General features: G+C 39.4%; 1 protein-coding gene across 1 annotated transcript in view; it reads right to left on the bottom strand.

Annotated features, from left to right (window-relative positions):
* Window positions 1-18,606, bottom strand: part of dlgap4b (discs, large (Drosophila) homolog-associated protein 4b) — a 202,040-nt gene that overhangs the window by 143,795 nt on the left and 39,639 nt on the right. Inside the window, exon 3 of the mRNA XM_074629592.1 lies at window positions 14,377-14,495. The gene's annotated coding sequence lies outside the window, so the exon portion shown is untranslated. The remainder of the gene's footprint in view (window positions 1-14,376; window positions 14,496-18,606) is intronic.

Raw genomic sequence — 18,606 nt, forward strand, 5'->3', positions numbered from 1 at the left:
AAATCAGCGGAGTGCCCCTTTAACTTTGGTCAAAGTTGCATTATCATTATGAATCTGCACATAAAAATGCATTATCACATACAATAATGATGATGTGACAAAAATGAATGCAGCCTTCACAACTTCACTATGATGGATTACACAACATCAGCTTGTTTTAAGAGACAATACAAAGAGTGTACAAAGCAGAAATAAATGAAAACCAATGGCTGCTGTGAAACTGTAGGGAAAATACATGACAAGATGTAAAACTGCACAACATGAATTCAGAAATGTTCCACAGAAATGCAACGTGATTTATAGTTGAGGAGGTAAAACAAAAAAAAACATAATAATGAAAGAGAGAGGAGTACCGAGTACATTTGAGCTCACTTTCAGCCTTAAGCTTATTTCATGTAAAGCCAATAAGGCATATATGCAGTGAAGTGAACTGAGAGAAGGACAAAAGAACAACACACTGTATGTATTCGGTCCTATTTGTTTTTTCTGCAAGATGTGTTGATTGTTGTCTCCCATTAAGAGGAACGTGCAACCATACTGAATACAAAACAACACTGTAGATGTGCCCATCTGTTCTTATCAGACTGATCTTTCTGTGCAGGGAAGGTAATTCATTTTGTCACCCTCTGCTTTAGCACTGTATGGAGTCTGTATGCCATGCCAATAGAGCACAGGCCGAGGTGAAGTGAAAGAGAGTAAAAGACGGAGAGGTATGAAATGGATTCAGGACCATGGACAGCTCACTGTGTCATAACTAGGCCAAACACTTTGCTCTTGTTCCTGCTGCCGCCTCTTTTATCACGTCAATCTAAATTCAGCTTGAAGCAGACTAAAGATATTCTGAAATTAGTGTCGTTGCACTAAAACAAAATCCACAATCTACTGAGACAAAACACACAGGAAACATCCACCATTGTCTGTAGACTGGAAACGACAGGAAGGCATTCGAAGTGCGGCGAGACATCAAATGAGGTTTAGTCTGCAGCAGGAGGACTACAGGTTTATTGCTTTATTATAGGCCTGCTTCCACCTGTCACATTTGATCACTCTCGTCCCGGGGAGGTGAAGGCCAGGGAGAAAATACAAGTATTTCTTAAAAGGTCAACATTTACCTTGATGTACTACAAAGCTGGGCACGCACAGGAGCTCTTTCTCCCACGCACACTCACTGGAAGTGAGAATAAACCCCATTCATGAGATTGCAAAATACATTTTGGCCGGTTTTCACTGATCTCAGATGTAATAACCCTAACTTAGCTATGCAGTAAAATAACCATTAGTGGGTTAGAAGGCTGCTACTAGTGCAATAGGAATCTATTCCAAAGCACTGCCCTCTCTCTCTCAATCAATCAATTCCTGCAGACTACAGTAACCACTTTTCTCTAAAGCAGGGCGAGTTGTTGCTCATTGATCTGTCTTCAATCAGACCTCCCTTCAAGTACTTTGAGGCAACATTTTCAAGCTGAACTGGTAATGAAGTGACTCCTCAGCTACTGTTCACTTGACGCTTTCTCCAGCAGACGAGGGTCTACGTGTACAGCACACACTTAGAGGAGTAGTGCAGTGTTGCCAGATTGGGCTGGTTTACTTTTGATTAAGTTGGGCTGGGAAATGAAATTTGGGCTGCTATTGTCAACATTTGGCAGGGTTTTGAAAATATTGTGATTTTTGAATTTGTGATATTTAGTTTGAGAAATATTTGATTGATATGAGTTGCGTTCAAATGTGGTTAGGGATAACGGAGGACCTACATACCATGACATCATCATCGGGGGACATTGACATGGGAATTACTGTATTTGGTTGTCTGACTGCATTCTTTGTGGATTGCGATAGCCTATTTAACATTTCATTAGGGCTGTCAATCGATTAAAATATTTAATCGCGATTAATCGCAAATTAATCGCACATTTTGTATCTGTTCAAAATGTAGCTTAAAGGAAGGTCTGTCAAGTATTTAATACTCTTATCAACATGGGATTGGGCAGATATGCTTGCTTTATGCAAATGTATGTATATATTTATTATTGGAAATCAATTAACAACACAAAACAATGACAAATATTGTCCAGAAACCCTCACAGGTACTGCATTTAGCATAAAGAATATGTTCAAATCATAACATGGCAAAATCAAGCCCAACAGGCAACAACAGCTGTCAGTGTGTCAGTGTGCTGACTTGACTATGACTTGCCCCAAACTGCATGTGATTATCATAAAGTGGGCATGTCTGTAAAGGGGAGACTCGTGGGTACCCATAGAACCCATTTTCATTCACATATCTTGAGGTCAGAGGTCAAGGGACCCCTCTGAAAATTGCCATGACAGTTTTTCCTCTCCAAAATTTACCGTTGTATTTACCTTTGTAGCATTATTTAGCTTTCTTAGCGACAAGTATGACATGGTTGATAACAATGGATTCCTTAGGTTTTGTAGTTTCATATGATACCAGTATCTTCACTCTAGCTTTAAAACTGAGTCCGCTACAATCTCCGAAATATTGATTGTGTTAATGCGTTAAAGAAACTAGTGGCGTTATAACGATTTGGCGTTAGCGCGTTATTATCACGTTAACGTTGACAGCCCTACATTTTATCTTTGGCTATTTGATGCAGATATGAAGCTTTGCTTGTGATGTGTTTTCTAATGCGCATGTAGCCTAATGGTTATTATTTGGGCTGGTTTTAAGTTGTGATTCGGCTGGAAACTGTCAATCTGATCTGGCAACCCTGGTAAGGTGCAAGAAACGACCAGCTTCGTGACTTATAGCATTCACATTTATTTTTCTGGCATCTCTGCTGTCTCACACAATGCAGGGGAGTAGCTGAAAGGCACTAAAGGAGACAGTCTCAAGATCCAGACTTGAACCCACAATGCATGGCAGGCACCTCGGCGTGTATTCTGATCATGTCTGCTGCAACATGAACCCTGCAGATAAGCCCAGCTCATGAGCATTTGAATCAAAGCGGCTCTCTCCTGCTCTCCCCCCCTCTCTGAGCGTGTCTTTCAGCAGCATCTGTGCTGTGTGTGAAGGGAATATGAGGGGAGGATTACCTGCTTAATTAGAAGGGGAGGTGAGTTTTGTGTGTGATGGTGTTATGTGCACAGAGACAGTGTAATCACGAGTAATCAAACACCTTCATCGGCATCTATTTGAGCTTTCGCAGAGCATTTGCTTTACAAGATAGTGGCGCCTATTACACCCCATAACCACATATATTAAAAAACATTCATCTACATTTTAGCTCATTTAGCTTAATTGCCACAGCAGCCCAGAATGCATTTATATTCCACATCAGTGCTAGAAGTAAATACGCATTTGTTTGCAATTCATTAAAGGATATAAATGAAGGACATGGAATGACTGTGGCGGAGCAGTAAGTCACGTGATGGTCCAGCTGACAAACAGATGGTCTCTCTCTCTCTCTGACACACACACACACACACACACATACACCGTTAATGCCCTTGCTTCCTCTTCGGAGAAGAAGATAAAGTTTCACACAATCAGGAAAAAAATCAGGACATTGCCGGTTAAACCTGCATGCCAGAATTAGTAGTGACATTTCGCAGAAAGGAAGGGACCTTTCACTCTGTTCCATGAACACTGGTATGACTGTGGCCTGCACTAATTAAGGAAATAATCCTGTTTATGCGTAATGTCTGCACCTGCTCATCAACATCCCTGACAACATTGATTAACTGCACGCTGTGTAAGAGAAGGCTGGCAGCTCATTAACCAAAGAAACAAAAGTTGAAGGGCAGTCGTTGGAGCCATGTTATAGTTCAGAGCTTTGTGTCACTGTATTCTGAGATTTGACTCCTGAAGAAAAACAAAAAAGGACTCCATAATTTACACCACAACTTTTATTAATAACAAGTTAGGCCGCGATCAGACAGAGCATGTTTTAGCAGTCTGGGGCAGCTTTTTGTAATCGTTTCAATGAGGGTGAAACGGTTTGAGCACTGCTTTTGTGTTGCTGAACGTTTTGCGTATTTCCGCTCAATGCACCATGCGTTTTTACCCTGAACACCTGGAGTTGATAACATTTCAAGTCAGAGCGGAAAAGCCCCCAGCGTCATTAGAGTTTTTTCTCATTGTGGTGACTTTTGCTAAATAACCGAAGCTGTATGACTTTACCAACCGTAGTTACCATGATCTGAACAGAAAACATGGAGGCAAATTAGTGCGGTACTTCTAACCTTAGCACTCATTCAGTGGTTGCCTAGCAACAATTACAAAAAAGAACAAAAACGCTTTGTCTGATCGGGCAACAAAAAGGCAGTGCGGTGCACCTCTGTGAGATCAGGGCCTTAGATAGGCTAGAGAGTTTGCCAAACATGTATTCCTAGAATGGTGGTGGTTTAAATAGTAGATGTCTTAACCACTCAATTATGCCATCTGACGACTACACAGAGAACCTTTTGATAAAGCTTTTATCTTACATTTGGTATATCTGAAATAGGGCTGCAACTTACAATTCTTTTAATTATTGATTAATCTTCTGCTAATTTTCTTGATTAATTGATTAATTGTTTAGTCTATTAAATGCGAGCAAATGTAAAAAAAAAAAAAAAAAAAGAATAGTTGCAGATTAATTTTAATTAATTAGTGTCGACCGACTTATCAATTAATCGACTATGACTTTTTTTTTTTACTTTGACTAGAATTATTGATAGACACATACAAATTGTGTATATTACATTACTGTAATTATTTCCTGTTTAAGCCCCTGGAGGTTATTTTTCCTTCGCATTCCTTTGCAAATGATATATTGTATCTTTTTTAATTTTTTCATATGTGTAAATAAACAAAGAAACAAAGAAACAGACTAAGTGTTTCAGCTCTAAACTGAATTTCTAATTAGCAACTTTGTCTATTTTTGTGTGGTGAATCAGCAGAGTGTATTAAATCATAAAATGTCTCTATTCTTCATATAAGTAGACCAAAACACATTCATCAGCTATTGCACGCTAAAATGGCGCTTAGAAATAACTAACAAACTACATATTAATAAATAAATCACTTCAATACAACACACATTGTAGCATTTTCTTCAGTTCTGTCAATTTGTCTTTCTGTTGGCTGTAGACAAACATGACAACACCTGGTTTGAATCCAGCTCATGCAGCCAGATAATAATAGTACATAGTTTTCTCTGGAATACAATCACTTTGATTAAACAAAAGCTTGCATATTGAGCAGCTCTCAATGGGAATGCTGGGAACATAAACAATGCCACACATGGCTCCATTTCTAAATTTGCCCCACCGCCTGCACTCTGATAATGTTATGACCAACTGCTCTGGAGCATCTATCCCTGCCAAACACCTGTCCTCCTGTCAGATCGCTCATTTTAATGCAGACACTGCTGAATGCTTAATAAAAGTCAACAGAAATAGAGCACTGCCAATTTACAAGTCAAACACACACACACACACACACACTGATGCACCTGTCCGCCTCTGCTAAATGTTACCATCTGAACAGGCTGTCAGCTGGTGTCAGGTGCAGGGATTTTTTGCTCCACGGCTAATTGGATTTCAAATTTAGAGCTTCCTGCAACGTGGAGAAGACACGGTCAAGTAATCAACACACTCAGGCCAACTTAGCTGGTGGGAATGAAACCATCTTTGTTTTGTTTTTCATTATGGAGGAGGACGTCAGTGAAAGTTATGGCATGCAGCACTATTTAGTGCAAGTATAATATCCACATCATCTCCACTCACAAACAAAATAGTCCTTAAGAAAAATAATCCTGTTAGAGTATTTCTCGATGCATATAATAAGCACTCACTGCCTGTAAATGAGCACATTATTCGATTTCACAGCGTGTGTAAGGTACAAATCACACTGTATAGTGTGTGTGTGTGTGTGAGATCTCAGCCAAGTGGGATTTCAGTGCTATATATTACCCTGTCAACACCTCTCAAATGTGATACAACCAGTTCTAAAAATTAATTTATTGATTATCACCTCGAGTGCTGCACTTTTAAAAGATAGCAAAGAAGTCTATTTTTGGTGTAGGATCCGTACTCGCTAGTGGGAGGCAGAAAATACCCAGAATTATGTACAGTTTGTTATTCCTGTTGCATGTTCACTTCACCTAATATAACCTCCACTGTTGCAGCAAACTGTCTTCATTTTCCAGAAAAGATCACCTCAGTAGCTGCTGACTCCCACGTACAGTAAAGACTCTTTAGACTTTAAGCTTATGATAATAAAATAAAAATAGTTGTAACCAAAACAGTCTGTTTTTTACATGTTTTCAAATCCTAATTTACAGCATTTGGGGCCATGACACAAAATAAAAGAGTATTATCGCAATAAATACTATAAATATAACAGTTCTTTATGCAGCTTTTTGCAAATAAGTGACCAATCAATAGTTGACTTTATTTATATAACTATATTGTTTAATTTTTTCCCATGTTCTACAGAACTTATCCATGATATTTTACACAAGACTAGCAGCTCTGTGAGGCTGTGCAGTGTTTTGAGCTAAATGGTAACATGTTGATGTTTAGCAGGTACTATTTAGCTTGATAACCTTCTTAGTTTATCCTGTTAGCATGTTAACATTCAACAATATGTCATTAGTTTTGCACTTATTTGGTCATAAACCGAATTATTGTACAAATTAAAATTGTCCTGGTGATGGCGCTAGAGGAAAAGTTAAGGGATCACCAAAGTAATCAGTTCATCCTGAGTGGGACATGAATGTCTGCACCGTGGCAATCTGTGAATAGTTGTTAAGATATTTCAGCCTGGACCGAAGTGGTGGTCCGACAGACAGTAGGGATGGGCGATACCAACCTTTTTTAATTTGATACGATACTTATCTTTTTCTTTTTTAACAATTTTAAATACCGATACTGATAATTTCTTAAATGGGTATGTGATTTTTCAAAATTATGGTCATTTAAAAAAAAGAAAGAATAAAGATCATTACACTCAAAGGCAAAGCACATGACACATATTGCCCATTAATAACTAGTTTATTCAAAATAATAAATAAAAATGTAAAAGAAAATAGTCTTTTGTTACTTGTGTTGCTGTGTGTAGCATTTATTGTCACAAATAGCGCATCTTGCTGTATTTTTATCTACAGTTGACAAGTAGCACCACACCACGTTACGTTACACAGCAGTATACGTTTCCTTTCTGCCATTCTCTCACATGTTTGATGTGGAAGTGTGTGACTGTGCTCTGCTGTGCGCTAGTTTCCACAATCATGTGACGCGGGTCAGCTAAATAGGGTTGTTTTGGCACAAACAATATACAAAAGTAGTGACAACACATTTGTATAATCTTATTATCAATATTTTTGTAAGGAATCAATACCAAATGAGTATAATCGAAGTATCGATACCACAGTGTCAATCCGCCCATCCCGCCGCGGCAGGACAACCGTCAGACCGAAGTAGTCATCCACAGAGCCATGCTGCTAGCGTGGCTAAAAAAACATCCTTCTAATTAAGTACAGTAACACAAGTCTGTTCTTGGCATCCTGAAAAACAGATTGCTGCATGCAGTTTACCGCACACAAAGAAACAAGCAGTGTGATTAATGATTTAACAAGGACAAGTGAAACCAGCATTGGGGAACATTCAAAAGAAATCTCTTTGCGATCATTCAGGTGATGAGTGCTGTGTGCCTTTGTAGCTATTTAACCTTCTGTGCCAACAAATCGAGCGTAGCGTTAGTTCAGGCAGGCCATGAAGTCAAGCGCTGCTCATGTGACAGCTGTCGGCTGATGGCGGCCGATCTTAGGCCGGCCAATCAGCTGACGCATCATCTGACAGATCAGCTGATTCCCCTCTAGGCCCTCATTGGCAAATTTCATACAGGGCGCCTTATTTAAGCTCCTTCAACCTGGCCACCTGTGCTGCTTCTTCTACAAAGCCGCTCGCAACCCACCTCCACCCCAACACCTCCTTTAATAATGTGTGTAACTAAACCAGTATCATTCTGTGTTATTGATGCGGGCTCTGTTCTGCACCCGGGGGGGTCTTTGCTGCTGCTCTCCCTGCCTTTGGCTTTCCATGTGTGCGCATGGAAGGGCAAGGAGGAGTGCTCTCCTTGTCTCACGCTACCACATGGGCTCGTGGATCCACGTATGCGCGTGGATGGGCAGGGAGATCCCAGAGCAGAGCCGTACCGCCAAAATATAAATGTATATATTACTGCATGAAAATAAAGTTCTTTGACTAAAGTGGTCCTGACTGAATTAGAGCTGCACTGCTCAAATCTACTGTTCAAATTCAGCCAGTCAAACTCGCCGTTTTGCAAAGCCCGCAGTTGGTACAATGGCTGACCGTTTCCGAGCTCAGGATTTGACAGGAGGTCAGAGCAGGACTGTGAAGACCTTGATTCTGGTCTTAGCCAGGCCTCCTCCCATGACCCTGGTCCCTGGGGTGAATGCCGACAAATGAGACTTGAAGCCAGTGACAGGAACACAGGGGAGTTTATGGGCCACTGGGAGAAGACGCCGATGGCTGATGATGCCCAGTGGAGGTTACTGCCTCAGACATAACCAGGCTTCAGCTTTGAGCAATCAGAACTGCATTATAGTGCAGGAATGTTATCTCTGTGCAATCAGGTTAAAGTGCTCTGGTAATCATTATATTACCCTCTTAAAAAATATCCTGTGTAGGATTTGCTCTAAATATAATGGTGATAATGATACAGTGTATCATTATAATGAATTGTGAATTGTATTCTTTATCCCATACTGATTAAAAAAAACAAATGAATTAATCTCTCTGCCTCTTTAGAGCAACCACATTTCCTTTTTGGATCAACACAAGTGGAAACAAACAGCAGATTCTGTTGATAGATATTTTTATATTACACCGAGCACTAAACCAATTTCATTTCAGCCAACATATTAATGAAAAAATCCACACCACCTTTAATGTAGTCCATTTTGCTTGTGCAGAGATGTCCCTTCTAACTCCCTGCTCTATTTTTTACGGTAACATATTGCACAATTCATCTGCCAGCAGTGTCTGTACATCTGTAAATTACTTTCCATGACAATACAATCAGCAAATTTCCTATTCCTCTTGAAATGAAAACAATGACATGTTTCTATTCCAGAGACCATTTTTTTTCATTTTAGTAAATACTGCAGCTGCCCTTACAAAGTACGTACTGTTGCATCCAGTATGCATACAATTGGGACATACTACTTCATCAAAACATTGCGCCTTGAACTTTGACCGTCTTGCTCATATATCCGCTGCACAGAGGATAGTGGGTCAGAATAGCCAGAAAAGCATGCAGACTTGCACACTGCAAAATGCGACCGGATGTAGTAGGACATCCTGGTATTTTTGGCATACTGCATTTTAACATACTACGAGCCGAGTCCACTTGAAAAGGTGGTCTTGGGCACGGTTCATGTGTACTCGGGTACGGTTCGCATCAGGTGTGAAAGCCAACCGTACCAAAACACGGAAGTGGACTGCTTTTTCACGCGAGTAACGTTAGCAGTCAGCGAGTAGTTGTAAAAGGGCAGGCTTCTTTCAACGCCGCCGCTCGCCTACGAAATCTGTATACATATAAAACTGTTTCATATCTCCAGCATGTCTGTGTCTGCGCGCAGTGATCTCATCCTCTGAACTGAACGGCCGTGGGAGAGAAAGCAGGAAGGCAGGCGAGAGGTTCCTTAAAACATAGACAATAGTAGCTGATGGGGTTGGGCGATGTTTGTTATTGTATTTAGCTAATATAATAGTCTGCCATTGAAGAAAGAGAGCCGCTCAGTTGCTGAGAGAGAGACAGAGAGAGAGACGGATGAAAACAGCGTGAAGAGTCGGCATACATCAATCCTGGTGAAATAAGGGTTAATTTCAAGCAAACTACGGCTGTTGATTGTTAGAAAGACTAACGGCGACGGTTTCGGTGAGTTTTATTTTGTTTCTGTCAAGTTTGAATGAAGTGTTTTACGACGCTCCGCTACATACAGCTGATCTCAACCTAAAAAAATACACGTGGATGATGACGCAAGTGTACTCGGGTACGGAACAACTTTACTAATGTGAAAGCTAAGCGGCGAAGGAGTGGAGGGGGGGGAAAATCGTACTCGGGCACGATACGGATCAATCATACCTAATATTAAAACGCCCTGCTAATAATTGTGGTAGTATGGGTATTGGAACTGGCAGTATATCTCATTGTAAACCCTTTTTACTTTCACCTACTGCTCAGACTTACCACCTAGCCTATGCACACACCATCAAGTGGGTTCTACCTGCACAATCTGCAGCCTCTCTGACCTTTGCTTCAGTCAGCCTGTAACAAGACGGCTCTGACACAAAAACACAGTTAATTGATTGGTGTTAGACTCCCAGAGGTCACACCAATTATTTCCTCTGTGAAAGCTGAGCAAAAGGAAGACCAACTATCCAAATCCATCATGAGACGAGGAGCCAAACTACTGCACGGTTTCGTCTTTACATTTTCTTCTCCATGTGTTTTCTTTTCTCTCATTCAGACTGGAAATGTCACCAGAAGAAAATGTCAGAAAGATGTGCCGCCTCTCACTCAGCCTCTCTTTACGGTTCTCAAGCTCATGTCTCTCTTTCTATTCTCATCAGCAGACTAACCACGTCAACATCTGCCCGGTCACATGATCTGTGACTCAAGCCCAGACAGACACTGACACGCACACGCACACGCATATACACTGACACAAATGTATAGTCTACTATATATACACACATTACAGGCGGACAAAGGTTCAGAAAATCACAGTGCCATATCCGAACACTCACAGTGTGAGAGAGAAAGGGCTTGTTAGAGGTTAACCAGCACCTGTAAAGCTCTTATTTAGACGGAGAAAAACAGACGAGTTATGTTATTTTATGTTATTGAGTTTTGACCTCATTTTCTTTCTCTCTCCTCTCTGTCCTTGAGTTGTTCCTCCCTCACATCATCCCTCATACACCACTCAGTTCTCGGTGCATAAAAGCTTTTATATTTGCTGTTGTAAGCATCAGTAAGGACATCCCTCTGCATTGAAGAAAATCGTCTATCGCATAAGAAACACTGCGTTGGTGGGGGTGTGATGGTTAAGGCAGTAATCCCCCAAAAGATTTTCCTTTTTAAAAAGGACAAACCCTCACGAACCAATTCACAATAGTCCTTATATCTATAAATCATGAGGAGACTGAATTTGCTCGTAAATGAATGTTCCTGACCATTTTTACTGCCATTTCCGCATCTCCTTATATTATCTTTTCAACAGTTAAACGAGCCATTTTGAAGACATATACGTTTGATAAATCACAATTTTGTTTTATGCACTTGTCATTGAAAACATATACACATGTTAAATACTTAAAGCTTCAGTAGGCAGAACGTTTTTGGCATCATTTGGCAAAAAAAATCCTAATAATCTTTCAGAATATTGTAATTCAAGTGTTCAAGACTTCTGCACCTCCTCATGACTCTGTTTTCAGGCTTTAAAAAATCTAACCCGTGACGGGAGACTTGGGCCAATCACAGGTCAATTCAGAGAGAGAGCGTTCCTATTGAGCATTCCTATTGGCTGTGCTCCGGCTTGCGGGCGGGGCTTGGTATTTCCTCAACAGATCACAACATGACTGCTCATTTTACAGCTAAACAGTGCACTACAAGATGTTTCTGAAAACATTTGAGGTGAGTAATAGGCATTACAGTAACAGAATATTGATTCATATTTGATCAGCGCTGCCTAGTTTGACCGTTTGGTCGGAGTTCACGAGTGATTGACAGCTGCTAATAGATGACAGGCTCGACTCTGATTGGTTGTTTTCCTCCGGTCACACACTTACTGGTCCATCATCAGGAGGTGCAACATAGTAGAAGGTGAAACTTTTTTTTAATATATATATATATATATATATTTTTGTATTTGCTCCATTTTTACCCAATGCTGCATTAATAAATGAGACAAAGTAAATGCATTTAGGCGGAGTTAATGTTAATCAGCAAAACAAACATAATGTACGCTGCCTTTCATATTAGATTCAGTGTTATAAGTAGGCTACAATTATCTGAACAATACGAACATTCAGGCTCCCTCTTGTGGCTCAAAGATGTACTGCAGACATAAATGTTAAATAAAAGACTATGGAAGAAATTCTACTAATTTATTTGGCAACCCTTACAAAATCTCCTGCGACCCACCTGTAGGCCCCTGACCCAGAGACAATGAAATACAATCCAGAAAGTCAAGTTGCACTAACAGATTCATGCGTTTAAAGAGTTACCAGTTGCCAAAACACTCCACAACAGTTTACATTGCTCAGAGACAGGATTTTACAGCTCTGGAAAACTATCATGGTGGCAACTATTTTATCTTTCTTTGTATCAATCGCTCTTTAGCGTTATGATAAGTAATCTATGTGTGCTTGCATGTATTTGATTGGCCAACGCAGCAACCTGCAACCAAAGGTTTTGCTGGATGACCCTGGATTTCTTTTTTCCCAAGCCCCCAGTATGCGCTGCCGGATTGGCTACATATACTGTAAATGAACATGGCCTTGATGTTGTAACACAAAGCTGTATCCAAAGCAAAACTTCTGCTTGCCACGATTACCACTCTCTATCACAGTGATTGAAAGACTGTTTGGCAGTAGTCTCCTATTCAGTGATGAGACAAAGTTGGTCAAGGTGAAGTTATCTGGATGCATTCCAGTACTTTAAGTATGTTCGTAGCCCACCTCTATATGACAACAGAATGTTAACACTGTAAATACTTTACTGTGCGATATATACAATTAAAGCATGATATGGACTGAGCTGTTTTTTCTTGTCAGTAAGAGAAATGTGTGTTGACGCAGTGTGGGAGTAACAGAGATGTAGCTGTACATGCTGTAGCTGGTCAGGATGTGAGCCCAGTGAAAGCTTGCTATCTCACCATGCATCTCATCCTCTTGGAGGACTGTCCACTACAGTGTTTCCTGTTTTTTTTAGTGTGTATCCATTTGAAAATTTGTATCCTCTAATACACTCAACAACCGTCATGCTTTAAACATGCGCACAAACATTTCCAAAGCCTGGCCATGCTCCATTTGGGGCTAACCCTTCCATTACTTCTATTTAAAAACCAGAGCCTTGAGCCAGTGGCCAATGAAACTCTGCCACAGATGGTTCCTTAATGCTAGCGTGAACATTTAGAGATGGGGCGGGGGGAAAGAATGAAATCAGCCAAATGGGAGCAGAAGCAGCTTTGTGACAAAAGGTAGAGACTGAGGGATTATGCTAAAGTGCAAAGCTAACTGTTAAGCCAGAATGCTTTTTGACCCCTATAAAGAACAGTCAAGAAATGTCTCTTCTTTAACACTGTAGGATTAGCTGTGGTTGAAAGAGAAGATTACTGAAAGGATCCGTGACCAAATGAGGACAATCCTATCCGGCGTGGTGGCCATTAACTAATTGTGGCGATGACATATGTCAAACTAAAGATGTGAGGAGCTTAAGTATCCAGTGTCAAACGGGGGACTTTGTAGTCATATGTTTGTGTTCTGTGATGAATATTCTGGTCAAACAGTGACTGACCTTTCAGATCTGACAAACACACAGCCTTTTCAGCTGCGGTCTGCAAATAGATTTAGAAAAGTGTCAAACTGTCACAAACTATTAAGAAAGCCCAGCGCCATTAAAAAGGTAATACACAATACTACTGTCTTTGCTCTGTCCAAAGTGGAGAAAACCCACATGAATATGACAAGTCATGATTCTGCTAGGAAACCAGCACCAGCTGCCAGTCTATTCTTTGAACGAGCTGTTATGTATTATAACTATGCGTCTCTTTTCTCTTCTGCACCAGTGCATTAATACATTATTCAGGCCTACAAGGCCTTGGAAACACTTGGTGCATTCATGCAAAGTGTTTCTATTCCTTTGTGGAAATACTACATTAAACACTAGTGAAGCCGCTACACTGCTGAATGTTAAATGTACAGGAAAGCTACAGAACATGTAGGTGAAGATGACATGAATTATCTATTTGTTTTCACAGCTTGTGTGTATACCTTACATATCTACAATTATCACAGAACCACTCACATTACATAGCACATATTTATTGTACCTTTTCTTTACAGTAAATAATGTCCACACTCCTAACAGTATTGTTAATGGTATAGTAAAACGGCATTAAACAACAAATTGAATGCAAATGTGCTGCTAAAGTATTTAATGAATGAATGCAGCGAAACATCTTTACTAGTGTTAATGACATGTTGGTTATCACTGACATCACGCATGACCTTGTCTATGTGTTAATAAGCTTGGACATATGTCATGTTCAGCGATGCTTAATCACCCACACAAACACAATCTTGCACTACAGCACTCCCAAGGACATTTTATTGACTTACAGTCAATCCCTGCAGGCTGTCGCTCAGGTGGCCGTTAATCGTAGGGTTGGTGGCTCAGTCCCCGTCTCCTCCTGTCTACGTGTTGAAGTGGCCTTGAGCAAGATCACTGAAGCCCAAAACTGTGCAAAAGTAAAAAGGAATGTAAGTCGTATTGGACAACAGCATCTGCCAAATACTGTAAATGTAATGCTAAACCATAACTGTGACGTCCCTGTCATCTTTAACCTAAGCATATTCCTTAGCATATATTATAACTGTAATGTAATGGAACTGTGTCAAATAGCACTTTCAAGCTTGCTATAAAACATTTGGCTTTTTGGCTGTGGCAGGAGTTAACGCTTTTATGCCAGATTGTTTTTGTTGAGAGAAATCCCAAATTTACTGTAACATATGGGAGAACTGTGAACTAGCATAAATAGTTCCTGTGATATTCATGTGACTCAAAAGGAAAAGGGAAAATAAAACACAAGAACTTTGGCTAATGCCAAACTACATAGTCTTCACAACCGTCATGTAATTGCAATAATAATTGCAGTCCATGTGATGGCAACCATTAGTGATGTGGGATTGTTATTTTTAGCCTCCTGAGTTTTAAACAAACTGGTTATAAAACTTGTTGGATGTGCTTCAGAGATTTGTGCTTTTTATGTTTGTGCCAATGTGATGTCCTTTAATGTTAAGTGTTAAGCAGAATCTGAGGGTCTGTGATAAGTGTTTGTGTACATATTCTGTATATGTGTATATGGACGTGTGTTAATGCATGCTTGTGTAGCTCCCTGATTCTTTATCCTTCCATCGCTCCTCAGGCATCCTTTCCTCTGTTTTTACAAGATGTTGAAAGCTGCTGTTTCCTTAAGGGATTCCCAACTGTGCATCTAATGCAAATGAGCCAAATCCAGTTAAAGTGAGATAACAGCATTAACAGTAAAAATCAAAACTCTAACGACAAAATGACTTCTGTTTCTTTATGCTCCAACAGCTGTTACATTTAAAAGTCTAAAACTTTTATAATGCTGAAATCTGCATACTGCCTTGCAGTGTTTATAAGTTGTTCTACTCTAATGGGATTGTCCCTGGTTGTGCTACAACCTGAAAACAATACACATTTTACTGTTATGATATTTCTAAATATTTTATAATATTTCTAGTTCTATTCTTTACTATGTTTTTTGTAATTTCTCCTTTGCACACATTTAATTGTTTCTCACCTCAGACATATGGTGCTTTCAAATGTGGTCGTGTTTACCGTGTTTATGAGTTGGGCACATATGAACCCCCCTCATGTCGTATTCACGACCTCGGGTGTAGAAAGTTTCCGAAATTTACGAGTTCACGACTCGTGTACACGGCTTCCCATGTCATAAACACGAGTTCCATTTGAAGGCACCAATAGAGTGTTTTCTATTTCATGTGATATCATCTCATATCGATCACAGGTCCCTGAATTAAATCAAATCAAAATGGTATTCTGGCAGACTTTGTGATATCAGTAAATATTGTATCGTTGTCCAGAGAATCAATATAATATTGCATCGTAATGAAACTTGTGATTTACACCCCTAATGAATGTGTGCCTTTTTCAGTATTTACCTGACCTCTGATAAACACACACACACACAGCTCACACCTGAGACATTAACCACAACCCACTCCCCGTCTTCTTCTCTGTGTCCTTCTCTGTCATGTTAACCCCGACTGACATTCATGAGACAGCCTGCTCAGTACAAAGTGATAACTCAAGACTCTCCCTCACCATGATGTGCATAATCAGGGTTTTACCCTGTCACCTAGCATCGGCAAGAAGACAGGAGATAGCCTCCAAGACTATCTTGAAACACTCATCTGTGTTTGAGTAATTGTAGATATGTGTGTGTGTGTGTGTGCGCATGGCCAGTGAGTCTCAATAGCCTAATAAAAGGTGATAAGACAAACTGTATTTGCATAATAGGAAAGATAGCTTTCTTCTTCACTGCCTGTGAAGATCATTTCACACAATTAGATTGTGATCATCTCTGGTAGTGTCTGATTAAGAGGCCCAGATATTGATGACTTGGTGTCTGCATTTAGCCCCCTGCTACCCAGTGACTCAATTATTCATGTCATTAGGTCATCCTCCTCACTTCTTCATTTTAAAATGGCATATGGTGATTATATATCCAAATTAAAGCGAAATTACATACCCCATCATAGAGCTTGTGATTGGATCTGAGGGAAATGACTTCTACTACTGCTTATTTCAATTATTACAAAACCATAGTAGTCTATGTTTTCTCTCTTAGTGATAAGGCATTGTTAGGCAAGTTATACCCTTTTACCTCATTTCTCTTTTAAAATTTAAATCCATTTGTTATCACACTCGCTCACAGGAATTTTTATTACTTGAAACTCCTCGGATCAATACTGAGCTTGGGAAAAATAAGCTTTTAGTTTTTTCGCACCAAATAAATGGAACAAATCACAAAAGGTTTTGAAATTAGACAGGTATGTGCCAGTACATCAATTTAAATGTATGCTAGATGATATGGTTGTTCTACAACGTTCCTGCTTTGTTGTTGTTGTTGTATATCCTCTTATATATTATATCCTTGTAGCCCATATTAATGTGGTTTCAGGGCATTGCTGTAAAAGAGCTTAATGTTCAGTCAATTTTCCCTGAATAAACAATGGTTAATGATGAAAATAATTGTTTGCCTTGTTTGAAAATAAGCAAATGACGCAAATCATGTAATATGTTTTTCTGTGAATGGATTATAAATGGCTTTGCTGCAGCAGCAGTGTCTACTTGAGCTTGCTCAAAAATGTCACAAATGTGTGTTTCCTACAGTCCATCACTGTGATGAACACCTAAATCAGTCATACACTGTCAGTGCACTGTCACTGCTGTTATAGATTACAATTCTTACAGGCTTTAATGCACGGATGTTTGTAATGGGCTATGTACATATCATCTGTCACTGTCAAAATAAATCCTAAACACTGTACATATAGTATATAGACATCTTTACGTGCACATACTGTACATATCATCCAGCCCATGTATATCCATACAGTATTTATTCTTTGCACTATTTGTATTGTTTACAACTATAGAACACTTGACTTGTATATAAGACGTTTTATTTTATTTCTTATTCTATTGCTGGTCATTGGTGCTTTATATATATAAACATATCTTTTACTACTTGTGTACATAGCAGTCCTGTCTATTTTACCTTTATTTGTCCAGCTTTTTTGTCCTTGTTCCTAGCTGTTATTTCTATTTCTGTGTTAGTACATTGAGAGAGATGCATAAAACCAGAGTCAAATTCCTTGTATGTATTTACTTGTGAAGCCAAAATGTTCACAAACCTGAAAGTCCTCGTTCACATTCATGTTTTAAACCGGACACTGTGTAACAGTATTCATCTGTATAGCATCAGTTTTATCGTCTTTTTATTTATTTGTTTGTTTATTCCCCAGCACAGACCTTTTCTCAGCATATGCTGGATGCAGAAGTGGCAACTCAAACTATCTTTTTGGCTTGCGACCCCTCAAAATAAAGCAATATCAACTTATGACCCCAATCACAGTTTATGGCCTTAGTTTGGACATGAGTTGTGAGCAACAAAAGTGGGATATTTCCTTCTCAAATTGTTTCATTTGGAGGAATTTCACAGGCCTGAACAGGTAAATATATTCAGCATTTTACCAAAAATAAAAAATAGAGAAAAGTCAGAAAAAAAATGAATATAATTTGTTGTAAAAGAAAATGAGGACCGCATTCAGAGGTAGAATGAAAACTTTTCTATTTTCTCAGGCTTATGATTACTGTGTGTGTGTGCATGTCTGTGTGTGTGTGCATGTCTGCAGGGTAGATGTGGAGTTCCTCACTGTTTTTGTGTAGGTGGTTGTTTTTTTATTGCATTTTCCCTTTTTTTGTTATTGTGGCCTTTTTCTTGTATTCTAATTATCTTCTGTGCATGTTGCTTTTTGCCGTATGAATTTTAATGTGAAGAACAAGCAATATAAAAACACATTTCCGCTTATTTTTGTTCGTATCCACAATTAGTTCTAATTTTGTTAGTACCCATTGATTTCTGGGATTCACCATTTTATTCCTATTTTTCTCTGTTAGGTAAAAACATCTTTTATGACTGGTCGAGAGCACTATTACCAGGATAAGAAGAAAAAAAACACAACTGTTTTCACAGTCCACAAATTGAAGAAATACAGCATTGATCCTGATCAAAT

Source organism: Sebastes fasciatus, chromosome 1, assembly GCF_043250625.1.
Source record: "Sebastes fasciatus isolate fSebFas1 chromosome 1, fSebFas1.pri, whole genome shotgun sequence".
Classification (NCBI taxonomy): Eukaryota; Metazoa; Chordata; class Actinopteri; order Perciformes; family Sebastidae; genus Sebastes; species Sebastes fasciatus.